The sequence below is a fragment of the Monodelphis domestica genome, chromosome 1, assembly GCF_027887165.1.
Source record: "Monodelphis domestica isolate mMonDom1 chromosome 1, mMonDom1.pri, whole genome shotgun sequence".
In the NCBI taxonomy this organism is placed as follows: Eukaryota; Metazoa; Chordata; class Mammalia; order Didelphimorphia; family Didelphidae; genus Monodelphis; species Monodelphis domestica.
Genome location: NC_077227.1, coordinates 571,377,671 through 571,390,875, shown reverse-complemented (window position 1 = coordinate 571,390,875; position 13,205 = coordinate 571,377,671). Strand labels below are relative to the sequence as shown.

Sequence of the window (13,205 nt, the reverse complement as noted above, 5' to 3'; positions counted from 1 at the left end):
CAACTGTGAACTCCTGTCTAGACCAGAACTGCACATAAAGGCAGCAGCCCTTGGCAAGTGGATCCCACCAGGGGCCCTGGGCAAAGGTGAACAGCCTCAAAGCCTGCATGGGCCATTATAACAAGAGATGTTTGGGTGAGAACTGGAAGAGGTAATGTTCCAGATAGGAGATCCATGGGATTGAGCCGTCTGCCTGTGGGAAGAGAAAAGTAGCAGAAAGCTTGCAGAGCTTTCCCATCCCCAGCCTGTAGAAGTCTGACCACCAATCACTCTGAAGAGAACATACCAGAAGAATGGCCTGAGAGGAGAAAAAAAGCCCTTCCACATAAAATTCAAGAGTACCTGGAAATGAAGCAAGAGAAAGTAAAATCAGAGTTCCAGAGGAAAAAAATTTGAATAGCTTAGAACAAGGGCAGAAAAATTTCCTGAAGCTTTTACCACTCTTCTGCCTTGAAACTATGATAGAAAGTAAGGGTTAAAAAAAAAAATCAAACTCCCTAAAAACCATGATCAAATAAAAAAGTCTATAATTAGAGAAGTTATATAAACTAACTGTCCATATCTAAGAGAACCAGAATGCAAAGTAAAAATAGAATCTATCAGTAATCTACTAAAAGAAACAGACACTAATGAAACACAGTGACAAGATTAAGCTGCAATTATATAAAAGAAAGAAATCTTGGAATATAATATTCCACAAGGCAATATCTTATTACCAAGGATAATTTTCCTTGCAAAGTGAAATCCTAAAAGTAAATAAGCAGATCTTTTAACAGACTAGAAAACTTTCAAACATTCCTGAGGCCAGAATTGAATAGAAACTTTGAAACAAAAACACAAGAGTCAAGAGCAACCTACAAAGGTGAATATATTAGAACTGGAAGAGAACAATGAAGAACTTCTTACATTCCATAAGGAGAAAAGACAAATGCATCTTCAGAATCTGTCTTCAAAGGTCACAGGAGTTCAAAAATGTAACCCCAAAACCGGGAGGTGCTTTTGTTGTTCTGAAGGTTTTAAGAGAAAAAAAATGTAGGGGAAAAAATGGAATAACATAGGAAAGAAATCGCTTTTTTCATAAATGAAGTATGTGAGAATAAAAATAACCAGTAGAAGGAGATTTCTCATAACCCTCATCCTAATCTGAACTAGAGGAAGGAGAGTTAAAAAGACCCAAAAAGGGGATACCACTAGGTGGCTCAGTGGATTGAGCCAGGTCTAGAGATGAGAGGTATTGCCTTCAAATCTGGTCTCAGGTACTTCCTAGCTATATGACCCTAGGCAAGTCTCTTAACCCCCACTGCTTAGTTTTTACCACTCTTCTGCCTTAAAACTATGATAGAATGTAAGGGTTTAAAAGAAACACCCAAAAAAATCTGGTATCATTAGGGAATTAAGAAATTTTAAGAAGGCTGGCAAGGGAATAAAGAAAAGCAAAATGTTTCAAACTGTCATCATCTAAGATATATGCAGAAACTCTTAATGCTATTTTTTTATGTTTTACAACATAATCAAACAAAAAAAATTTCTCATTTGATGTATGTTTAAAAAAAAAGAGTGAACTTAGTGTGCATTAAAAAGTAAACAACCACTAAAGAACATTTTTTTCTAGATCTTTAAGAAAATTTCAGTGTAAAGTTAAAAATTAATTCATAGTGTGCGTTAACAGTTCTTCTGATTCAAAACAACTGTCAGGGACAGCAAGGTGGCTCAGTGAATTGAGTCAGAGATAGGTAAGTCCTGGGTTCAAAATTGGCCTCAGCCTCTTCCTAGCTGTGTGACCCTGGGCAAGTCACTTAACCCCCCATTTGCCTAGCCTTTGTCCTTCTGTCTTAGAGCTGTTGCTATAAGTTTAAAGGGTCAAAGGATAAAAATCCTTTAAAAAAAAGCCATCATAATGTTTCCTTTATATCCACACTACATATTTATTGCATGACCAAGATGACTATGTTAAAAGCCCAGGAAAGAAAGAAAACTTTGAATATTGTAAAGAATAAAATTAATTCTCCCCTGACTGTGAAGATTAAAATTACAACCCCTGCCTATTTTTAGAACACCCTACTTAAAGTTGAATGGGCCCATTTTTTTAGATCTAATCACCAAAAGTGTAAACATCCCACTTAATCATTAAGTGGGAGGTCTGTGACCCACGTGTACAATAGTGGGGTGATGAATCAGAATCAACTGACTGCCTCCTGGGCAGTCGGTAAGCAAGGTTTTAGACTATAATTTGTCAACATAAAAAGTAGAGGAAGACACAGGAAGTGACACAAAAGAAGTGTCTTTAAAAGGAACAGTCACTTCCTGTGAGGGGACTTCTTCATTTTTCCAAATGACTGAAGGAGAAATCTGCTGACTAGACCTGAGACCCTGTTCCTGATGAGACTGTTGAACTGACACATGATGAGTAAAAGAGCTGACTCCTTTCCAGGATATTTTCTGAAGAAACTAGCCTCAGGAGAGATTAGCCTCTTGAGAGTTTTTCCCCAGGTCCTCACTTTGCTGAGGCCAGCTAAGAACCAACTCTCCCTGTTCAGGTTGGGCTAGGGGCCAGAAGTAAATAGCTTAGTTCTTAGGCTAGATATTTTATCCTATCCTTTCTCTGACTTTCCTTACTTCACTCTTTCTACATTTTGTAAATAAATCTCTTTGGAATTAATATAAATTCCTGACAACCACACTCTTAAATAATCCAGTCCAACCTTTATATAAATTAATCCCCTTTTCCCCCTTACAATACGAACATTTACAAAATTCAACTTTTATTAATAACTTTCTATAGCTCTCTGGGAGAGGGTAAGAGAAGATTACAGAGGGAAATGTAGGGGATGTAAAACAAAAGATGTCAATAAACATTTATTCTTAAAAATATATCTTTTCAAATTCATAGTTTATAAAATTTTATAATGTATTATATATATGTTTATATATTGAAATTATATTATAAACAAATGAAAAATTATAAAACCCAGTTAAAAAATAAAAAGTTATAATATGATAGGCTCCCTTCTTTATCTTTTATGATTGGAGACATTTCCTATAAAAAAATAAATAAAAATTACAGCCTTATATCTTGGGGAAAGATTCAGATGGAACGGATATAAAAATATTGAATGTAGTATTCTCATGTAAGTGAAGTTTCATGAGCAAATTCTATTAATAAAACTATCCATTGGACAAGCAAAAATTTTTTTGATTGAAAGAATTAATTTCCATCCTACCTTCTACTACATCATGATGAGCAACTCTATATTCTGTCAGTTTCCCGATTCTTCTGTCTGAGGAAAACAAAACAACATTTAATTTTTTGCACTTCCTTTCCAAGTCAATATTATCTTATAAATGTTATATATAAAATATTTTATATGCATAGGTTTTCAATGGAATCAAAATATTCCTTTACCAATTCAATCCTTTCTAATTCGTGTAAGAGAAGGGGCCTAAATAAATCATGTTTCCATTAGAAAGCCTTTGCAGGCTGTTTTTTATCCAGTATCCTACATTCCCCAAATACCTAATCATTAGAATAAGATCCATGAGCTTTCTACATAATCTGCTCGACCATTCTTCACACTGCTAAAAAAAAAAAAACCCATAAACAAAGAATATTTAAAAAGAAAAATACTGCAAATCACATCTATCACAGACATTATCTTCTAGAAGCTTTTATTACATTTTTCCTATTATTAGGACTGTGTTCATGACCAGAAAAAACATCTAAAGCTACTTTTTAGTGAAGTCAAGATTAAAGAAATATATTTTTGGCAAGATCATGAAAACATGGTTTTCTTCTACCAAGTACTAATTATATCAGCAGGTGAGGAAAGTAAAGAGAAAACCTCCAATTATTTTAAACATGATATGGAAAATATCCCTTCTTATTCAAAAAACCTTGAACTTTTCAACAGGTTTATGAGATAAAATGCCATTACTATCTCCATTTTTAGAGATGAGAAAACTGAGGCTGAGACTCAAATCAGTGACCCATAGCTAGTAATGAAGATCTGGGCTTGTCTGGGCAGGATTAAAATTTAGGATTTCCTGGATATCTGGCAAATAGAAATGTAATGTCTTAGGGTCCTAAAGGAAGATAAAAGATATATATTATTTTGAAATTGGCACAACTCCTCACATAAAGCTTACTTATATAAAACCTATGTTAATCTTCTAATCAAATTCTTATTTTTAGTTCATTTTGATCACTACTGCTTTCTTTGTGATATGACAGAGCAATGATCAAAATATCTTTACTTGAATTGAAAGAAATGCAAATGATATTTCACAATAAAATTTTCCCTCCTTTTAACTTATAATTACACAAGGAAATAGGTAAATATCTTCTAGCCCCAAGTAGAACATAAGCTCCTTGAAGAAAGACATTGCTTTTTATACTACCCATTAGCACAGTGCCTTGCATGCAATCAATGTCCAATGTTGGCTGAAATGAACTGAATTTTTAATAAGGTAACGCTATTTACTTTATTACATTTATTTTATAAGGCAACGCTGTTTCCTTTATGTTACAAGAGATAGTTCGCTGGGGAGGGGAGAAATATATTCAGAAATGAAGAGATATATTCGGAATCAATTCTGAAATAATTCAGAATCAATAAAACTTTTTAAAAGCAAGATAATATTGTAGAATTATTTTTCAGTGTAGGTATTATACATACCTATGTATACATATACGTTCCCCTGCCTCCATACAAAGAGCTCTCACTTTAGGTGTAAGTACTGTATTGAGAATTAACCTATACTAGTACCAATGCAGTAGATTTGGTGGTCATTCCCAAAGAAGATATCACTGAAACTAGAGGAATAGGTACTATAACAAAGGAAAGATAGTAGAAGAAAACAAAGGTCCAAGACAGCATAGAATGTTGACCATTTTCCCCTTCCTTAATGTGGACAGGCCTGATGATGAACTAGATATACATGTTTAGCTAAGGCAAAGACAAGTGATCATCACCAGGCTGGCTACAAGGCAATGAATTTTCTAACAGAGATCCTTGAATTAACAAAGTATTCGTTCTGATAAATAGTATTATGTGATTTGTCTGTGCTAAAGTGGATATGTTCCTAAAGACAAGAATCAGAGGGTTTTTTTCTAGACTATGTGCTTCCAAACTCAATTACTACAAAAAGGGACAAGTATCATAGGAAAATTTTAATATTAATTCAAGGATGTAAAGACTCAGTTTAACAAAAGCAGAGAATTCTTATAAAGAGAAAAAAAACTTCCTGAGGGAGTAAAATCCTTTGAAGAAGCTGATGTTGTAGCAAGTTATATAGTGTAATGACCAATGTACCTCAGCTGGAGTTCACTCTGCCCTCCCTTCCTGACTCACTTAAGTTTTTCTGTGCTCTTGTACTCCTTTGTATAAAAGGAAGTGGCTTTTGCTAATATTTGCCATAATCATCCTGACTACCTCATACAGTCGCACAACAAATGCTTATTAAGCCTCAACTAAATAAAAACATACATAAATATGGTTCCCTGCACTCACAAAATGTACAGTCTAGCAGAAGACACTCAATTGTTTCTTGTAGCCTGTTATGACTTGTAACTGCCACCACAATTACCACTGCTGACCTCTACCACTCTCCTTTAGTTCAGAAGGATCAAGGGACATAATGTAAATGAAAAAGCTTTGTAGACCCTTGATGAAAAGCAAAGAATGATTATTAGCTAAATAACTTTGAGCAAGTCATTTTGAGTCTCTGGGTCTCAATTTTGTTATCTGTACAGTGGAGATATCTGTCCTTATCACATTATGGATTTCAAGAATTAAATGAAAAAGCAAACTGGGATAAAGGAGAGAGCTAGAGTCCTAGGTTTTGAGGTGGAAGGGTCCTTTCAAGATTATCTAAGAAAATTGAGTCTCAAAAAGGCAAATTAGCTGTCCAAAGTCATGCCAGTGGCAATACCAGGGCTCAGATTCAGGTCCTGTAACTCTAAACTGGATGAACTTTCCAGAGCACTGAAAACTTTCATGGTATTAAAAAGGTGCTCCATCAAAATTCACCTGCCCACTAAGTAGAAGCAGCCACTTTATCCATTGTTTGGTTCCTGAAGAGAATCAGAATCAGCATGGAAACTTTGCCATGCTGATTTTGATTCTCTTCAGGAACCAAACAATGGATAAGGCTGGCAATAAGTTGGGGAGATCCCAGGAAATGTAAACTGGCTTGGAAACTGAAGAATTAAATAAGAGATAGGCTTGAACAGGACTCATGATGGATCGAGTGTTTTTTACATTTAGAGACAGAGAAAAGTCTTAGCTCACACAAGTGAACAACAGCCAAAGAAAAGCCATAGAGAAGATGCCTAAGAAGCAGAGTTCCAGGTGCAGAGAACAAGGACCCAGTAATGAATCCTGCCAAGGAAAGACATTGTATAACTTCTCAAAAGCATGACAAAGAGAAGGCACACAGTCCAGTCAGTTTCTAGAACCCAAAATAAATGAGGAAATAAAACCAAGCTTACAACATCTGCCTCAAATACAGAAAAGCCACTTGGGGCTACAAATGATAAGACAATAAATAAAACTATCAAAAGGGAGAAGTAAGAAAAATGTAAAAAAAAGTAAGAAAAAAGACCACATATAGCGATTAAAGTGAACAACTTTTGGAAAACCAAGGTAGCTAGGAATGAATGTTGAAGTTAAGGACCTATAATTTCATTAGTACAGGGAACTCCCAACTGAGAGATCTCCCTCTACCAATATAAGTCAAGCACCTCTTGTGAAACTACAATCCTGGAGAGTTGCCTACAGACTTCTCAGGACTTACTCAAGGTCACACAGCATGAGTCTAATGTGGGTTGAATCTAGGTCTTATTACTTTGAGGTCAATTCTCTCTTCACTACAGATACTATGATGCAACTTAATGATGAAGAGGTTTGCAAGTAAATATAAATATAAGGGATGGTGGGGATGGTACAGCCCCAGATGGGAAAATAAAACAGGATGGATCTTCTTTAGAGGAAATAGCTGTGTCTGGGGTCCAAGGAAGAACATCTAGAGAAACAAAGGCAAGAAAAAAAAAACAAGTCCATGGTAGCAGGAGTTCTAATAACTACAAGATTTAGATATATGAGTTCTGGGAAAACAGCTTGGAGCCCGAGATATAGAAATGGCTGGAAAAAAAGAGATGTTATGGGGGTAAAGTAAAGAGGAGTTAAAAGGAAATAAAGAACTAAATACACAAAGAGATAATGTAAACTATAAGTGAAAACAAATAAATAGGTTATATTAAAATAGCATTAGAACATACAAGTCAGAGACTTGACTTCTGGAACTGAGAGCACTAGATTAGTAAGAGAATGGAGATAAACTTAAGTAGTATTTGAGAGAATCCAAATGTCTAAAAAAAAATTTTCCCCTTTTAGGGGTTAAGGGAGGAAAAAAGAGTTTGGTAAAGGGATAATGAAGAATTACAATTACCTAATATGTACATATGGGGAAGAGGAAATGGGAGACGGTCTATACTTGTGATTTCGATGGGGAGTGGAGAGGGACTCCCTGTGTGGATGCTCACAGGTATACAGATTCGGCTAAGGCACTGAAAGGTAAAGTGACTTGTCCTAATAGTTTAAAAAAGAACTTAACCAAGTCCTCTATCACACCAAGTTGCCTTTCTAAAATGTCATTTAGTAATAAAGCCTATGAGATTAAATTGAGAAACTACATGATAGGATTTTGAATGGTACCATACTAACTTAAGGCATTACTATACTCTTGTTAGCTTTCAATTCAAATCAGTAGCAAGATCCCTTCAATTAAACCACCTGTGTAGACAGACAAGTTTCCTAGACTAATCTTTAAAGAAATTGAGACTAGGATCCAGTTGCCATTTAAGATTTCAGTTTTTATATAAATGGGACACATACCTTGCCCCCAATATAAAGAGCCTGATAGTATTGGGTGAGTGCATACATTATTTAACTGAGGCAAAGCAAAATCCTTTCCTACTTTTAACTTTTATGAGAATTTCTTGAAACAATTCTAACATAATTAAATTCAGCTTAAATGAGTCAGTCAGAGTCAGAAAGCACTTAAATTGCCTAGAAGCTATTTGAAAGAAAGTACAAGATGAAAAGGACTCTAATACAGCTATTTTTTAAATTCCCACATGCATCAGGCAGAGAAACTTGATTAGCAATCATAAGATATTAGAAGAAATTGGTCCCAGTTTGGGCAAAAAAAAAAATTGTTTGGAACACTGCTCCAAAAGTCAGAGGTGGAGTTAATAAGATCTTAAGCTATTTTAATAAAGGCTTATTTCCACAATAAAGAAGTCTTAACTGGTTATACCACACCTAGAATATATGTTTAGTTCTAGTTTTCACATTTTAAGATGTATCTGGAAATCATGGTGTATGAGAAATACTGAAAAAATTAAGTATGTTTTAGTTCAGAGAAGACTGTAGGAGTAATATAGCTGCAAACCTCAAAATATTAAAAGGGAATATTGTACAGTTTCAATGAGAATAACTTGCCAGAATGAATGAAAATTACAGGAAGCAGATTTCAGCTCAGTTTAAAGAACTGACAGACAGTTAAGCTGCCCAAAATGGTAATGGGCTGTATTTAAAATAGTGAGTTCCTCCGTGATTAGAAGTGTTTAAACACAGTTAGATGACCACCTGTCAAGAATGCTGAAAAGGAATCCCTTTCATTTCTTAAGTCTATGACTAAGTAGACAAAACTTTCTTGATATGGTTTTATTCCAAACAAATTAGCTCTGCCAAGACTTCATACAAGTGCTTTATACCTGCTCATGGCTTTTAAAAAGTACCAATGATCTGGTAAGGTAAACTAACAAAAAGTCATCATATTTTGGACCGGTAGAAAGACTTGGGCCAAGGCATTTATTTGTGGAACTATGAGCCTAAATTCCTTTAGGACATAGTCTGTTGTACATAGTCTGTTGTTTACTCTTGTCTTTGTATCCTCAACACCTTGCACATAAAAATGTTTAAAATGTTTGATGAATTGAATTGTAACACAACATCTGTTCCCCTCCATCACAATTCTGTGAAAATAAATAAAATCTTTCTTGCAAAAGCACCTAAGCTCAATATGTAATGGAAATATACAAGGCTCAAAAATTCCTTATAGGATATTTTCCTCCACATACATTTAACTCCTATTTTATAATTCACCTCACACAATCCAGAATTTCCCATTAGCAATACTAGTATGCCCAATTAATAGTAAGTATCCTAAAAAATGATGCATTAGACTAAGAAACAAGATGACAGCTTTTAACCTTATGGGTTAATAAGGAGAAAAGGCACATTCAATCATTATGAAAAAAAAGTTTACAAGATACTTTACCTACATATTATATTTGATCTTCCCAACAACTCCTATGAATTAGTAAGTCAATTATCAACATTTTATCAAGAGGAAACTAAGGCTCATTGTGATTTGCCCAAGGCATAGCTAGTATAGGACAGAACCACAATTTGATCCCCAAATTTTCTAACATCTCTCTCTTCTATACTACTTTGCCTCCATAAAAACACAAATTACAGTTCAAAGGGATTTTCGAGATATTCAATCCACAAGATGAGGTATGTTGAAATTGATCTGCCAAAGGTGAGTCAGAATTCTAAAGTCCAAGTCTCCTAACAAGCATCACTTACACTTACATCCTAATTCAAAATTACCTGAAGGTCTAGTCTTTGAACTTGAAAAATAAGAACAATTAAAGTACCCTCCTTTTCCACTACCTTCAGTGCTTTCATGCATAAAATGTTAGAATAAGCTGATACCACCTACACAAGCTCAGAGTTCCCCTCTGAGGTAAACTGGATTAGATACATGTGTTTGGGAATGAAAAACAGTGAGTAAGAACCCCTTTTGGGAGATTTTGCACAGGAGGAAGGAATAGTGGAACCAGCAAAGACCTGATGAGATTTTTAAAAGGGACCCAATTTTCCCTTCCACAGACACATTTGTAGAACCATGCTGGCTTTGCTAGTTCTAGTAGCTGCTGAGGTTTTCCCCTGTTATCAGAAAAGCCCAAGGGCTGTGAAAGTGAAGGGGAAAGAAACTTTTAAAAAATGCTAGAAATTGGGTGGTAAGAGGTATGAATGAGCAAGTTGACAGATGTCACCATGAGTGAATGGCTTTTAAAAATCAGACGGCAAAGATGGAGAAGCATGAAGAGAGCAATACTGGTAGGAGGAATGAGAGCTGATAGAGGCAATGTGGATAACAGAGAAGGTGGGGTGGAAGAGAAAAGGAAATAGGGTTTAAACTTAGGTTGGAAAGATTAGAAGGGTTAACCAAAAAACTGGCCATCAAGACAAGGCTCTTAGGCAGAACAGAACCATGAGGGGAGGGGAAAGGCCAATGGGGAGATCTGTGGGTCTGGATGGGAGCAGATGAGAGAGCAGACTGGCTTGGGGATCAGGACACATGACTAGAGACTGGGCTAGGGTGACAGTTCAGTGTAGGCGGCTGGGGAATGCGCCATCCTTTTCTGATTCTCTTGGGGGGGGGGGTGAGGAAGATGAGCAGTACAGGATTGGGGGGGGGGGGGGTGACGGCATAATGCAGCAACACCGGGAGGCCAGCGCAGGAGGGCAGAGAAGGAAGCAAGAGCTGGGCAGGATGACAAGACACCGAGACACCAGCGAGAGGAGGGGTAAAGAGAGGCAGAGAGATGGGGTGCGGGACCCAGCGCCTGGGAGGACTGCGGAGGAAAGGGGAGAGGGTGATCCGAGGACAAGATACAGGAAGGGGGGCCTCGGCCTCCGGCAGAACGGGAGGCAAACCTGGGCACAGGGATGATACTAGGGAAGTGGGGCCCAGAAACCCGAATCAAGAAGACGGGTCCTGGCCGGGGAATGCACTTAAAGGGGAGGGGGGAAGAATTTCTGCATCCCAAGAGCACCTGAGCCCCAAGCCAGGGATGCGGACAAGGGCGAAGACCCAGGGGATAAGCCCAGGAGCTAGGGCCTTGGGATGTACTCGAGGTCAGGGAGGGGGGGCTATGGGATGCACTTGAAGATGAAGGATTGGAAGGCATCTTGTTTTACCCCTGAGAACAAGAAAGGAGGAGAACACATCAGAGTCCCAAGTGTAACCAAGTGAAGATCTGACCTCTGAGCCAGGGATGCGGACGCCGTGCAAAGGCGGGTCGAAGACCCCTGAAGGACTGGCAAAGGAAAGGAGAGAGGGGAGTCGGTGGAGATGCACTTGAGGGAAAGAAGTGGGGCTAGGGATGTACTTGAGAGCAAAAGGGGGAGGAGGGGTTTGGGATGCATTTGAAGTCCGGAGGGGGTCCTCTGCGCCCAGAGCCTAGGCATCTAGGGATGCAATTTTAGGATGGAGGGGGGAGGAACCGGAGGATGCGGGCTGGAAGCTTGCCCCCCCCACCCCGGAAGATGCAGGCTAGAGGGGTATAGATCCCCGGCGGATGAAGCGTGGGGCGGGGGCTAAGCTCCTTGCGGGCAGGCATTGTTTCACTCTAGCCTTTGTACCAGCACATAGTAGGTGCTTACTAGATGACGGTCGAGGGTTTGACTGCCGAGCCGGGGATGCCGGATTGAAAGAGGGGGACGGGCGAGAAAAGGCTGAAGGTCCCGACGGACCGAGGCTGGCGCAGGCCTGGGACTGCCGTAGGGGGTGAGGGGAGACCGGTCCGGGGTCGAAGACGGGGGCGGGGTGGCCAGGCTCGCGGTCCGGTCCTACCCCGCCCGGGGTCGCCGCGCTCGCTCTCACCTGGGCCGGGCTGCCGGCGGCTGCGCTGCTGCCTCTCCCGGAGCTGGAGCCGCGTCTCCTTCTCAACCTGCTCCTGCTCTTGCTCCCACTCCACCTCCACCGCCTTCAGTCGCCGCTGCTGCCGCTGGCGCTGCTACTGCTGCTGCCGCTGCCGCTGCCGCTGCCGCTGCCGCTACCGCTGCCGCTGCTGTTGCAGTTGCTACCGCTGCCGCTGCTGCTGCCGCCTGCAAAATGGCGCCGCCGAGGGGAGGGCAGGAGGCGGGGGAGGCCGCGGGGAAGCCAAACCCCCCAGCCCTCCCCCAGCCGCCGCCGCCGCCGCCGCCGCGGCCTCCTCCCCTCCCTCCTTCCACACACACACCCCCCACGACACACACCCCTCCCGGCCTCCCCGCCCAGCCCCCTCTTCCGCGCGCCGGCACGCGCGGCGCCCTCTCACCGCCCCAATTTCGTCAGCACCCTCCCCCCGCCCACGGCAGCTCCGCCTCTCCCCTCACTCCTACCTTCACCCCCCCACCAAAATCCTTCCCCTGCCGCTGCCCTTTTCGCCCTGATCTTCCTCCTCTTCCAGCCCCGCTCTTCTCATTACTAACCCTCCCACCCCAAATGAACTGGACCCTACACTTTAAGGTTTTCTTCCTTATTTTTCTTATAGCCATGGAGGCTAGATTCCTTTATTACTGCCCAATATGCCCCAGCCCCGGCCCTGAATCCCAAACCCTGGAAACGGGAGCTGAGAGGCAGTCTATCTCAAATTTTGAGTGATCCCAGTTCAGTCTCCTTAGCCTCCTACACCGTCCCATCTCTCCAGATCCTCCTTGTGAATTCCCCCTCCTAGAAGGGTTGCCACTTCTAAATTTAAATTCGCTTTGCCTTTACACCTGCCAGACTTGGGGCTGAAGGCGTTCCTAAGAATAACCCAAACTCTCTGGGGTGCCCACACTCTCCTAATTGTTATTGGTCTATATGCAGCATTCTCTTCCGAATACAATACCTTTACTATAGTAATACCGACAGGTGACATTGTTTGATATGGGCTATTAACGCGAAAACCACTCAATTCTGAGCCTCTCCACAACCCCGTGAGCTGTCTTTTAATTGTCCCCATTTTACGGATGGAAAAAATGGTTGAGAGGAGTTAAATGATTTCTTCAAGGTCACGGCTGTGACTTAAGGAAAGGAGGATTCAAAACTCGGACACCAAGCCCAGCACTGTACCCAATTAAATGCATGCCTCTCAAATATCATAGGATCACATTTAGAATGAGAATGAACATCTGGTAGAGGTCATCTAAACCAAATCCTTCATTTTTCAGATATGGAAACAATTTTTATTTTGCCAAAATTTTAATTTCTAATCACATATTTGGAGGCTCTTTTCTCTATGATCGATGATAAAAATGGTAAGTTTTAGGGGCAGTGATTTCTTTGGGTTTTTAATGAACTTAGCAAATAGTGCTTATATTTGA

The 13,205-nt window shown here is 40.0% G+C and overlaps 1 protein-coding gene across 3 annotated transcripts in view; it reads right to left on the bottom strand.

Moving 5' to 3' along the window:
- SLC23A2 (solute carrier family 23 member 2) overlaps positions 1–12,169 on the bottom strand; it is a 106,658-nt gene extending 94,489 nt beyond the window's left edge. The window contains exons 1-2 of one of the 3 annotated variants that reach the window (XM_056813459.1): positions 11,740–12,169; positions 3,222–3,278 (exon numbers count right to left, since the gene is read on the bottom strand). The gene's annotated coding sequence lies outside the window, so the exon portion shown is untranslated. The remainder of the gene's footprint in view (positions 1–3,221; positions 3,279–11,739) is intronic. The other 2 variants (XM_056813461.1, XM_056813462.1) reach the window with 2 other exon arrangements.
- Positions 12,170–13,205: the final 1,036 nt, after the last annotated feature.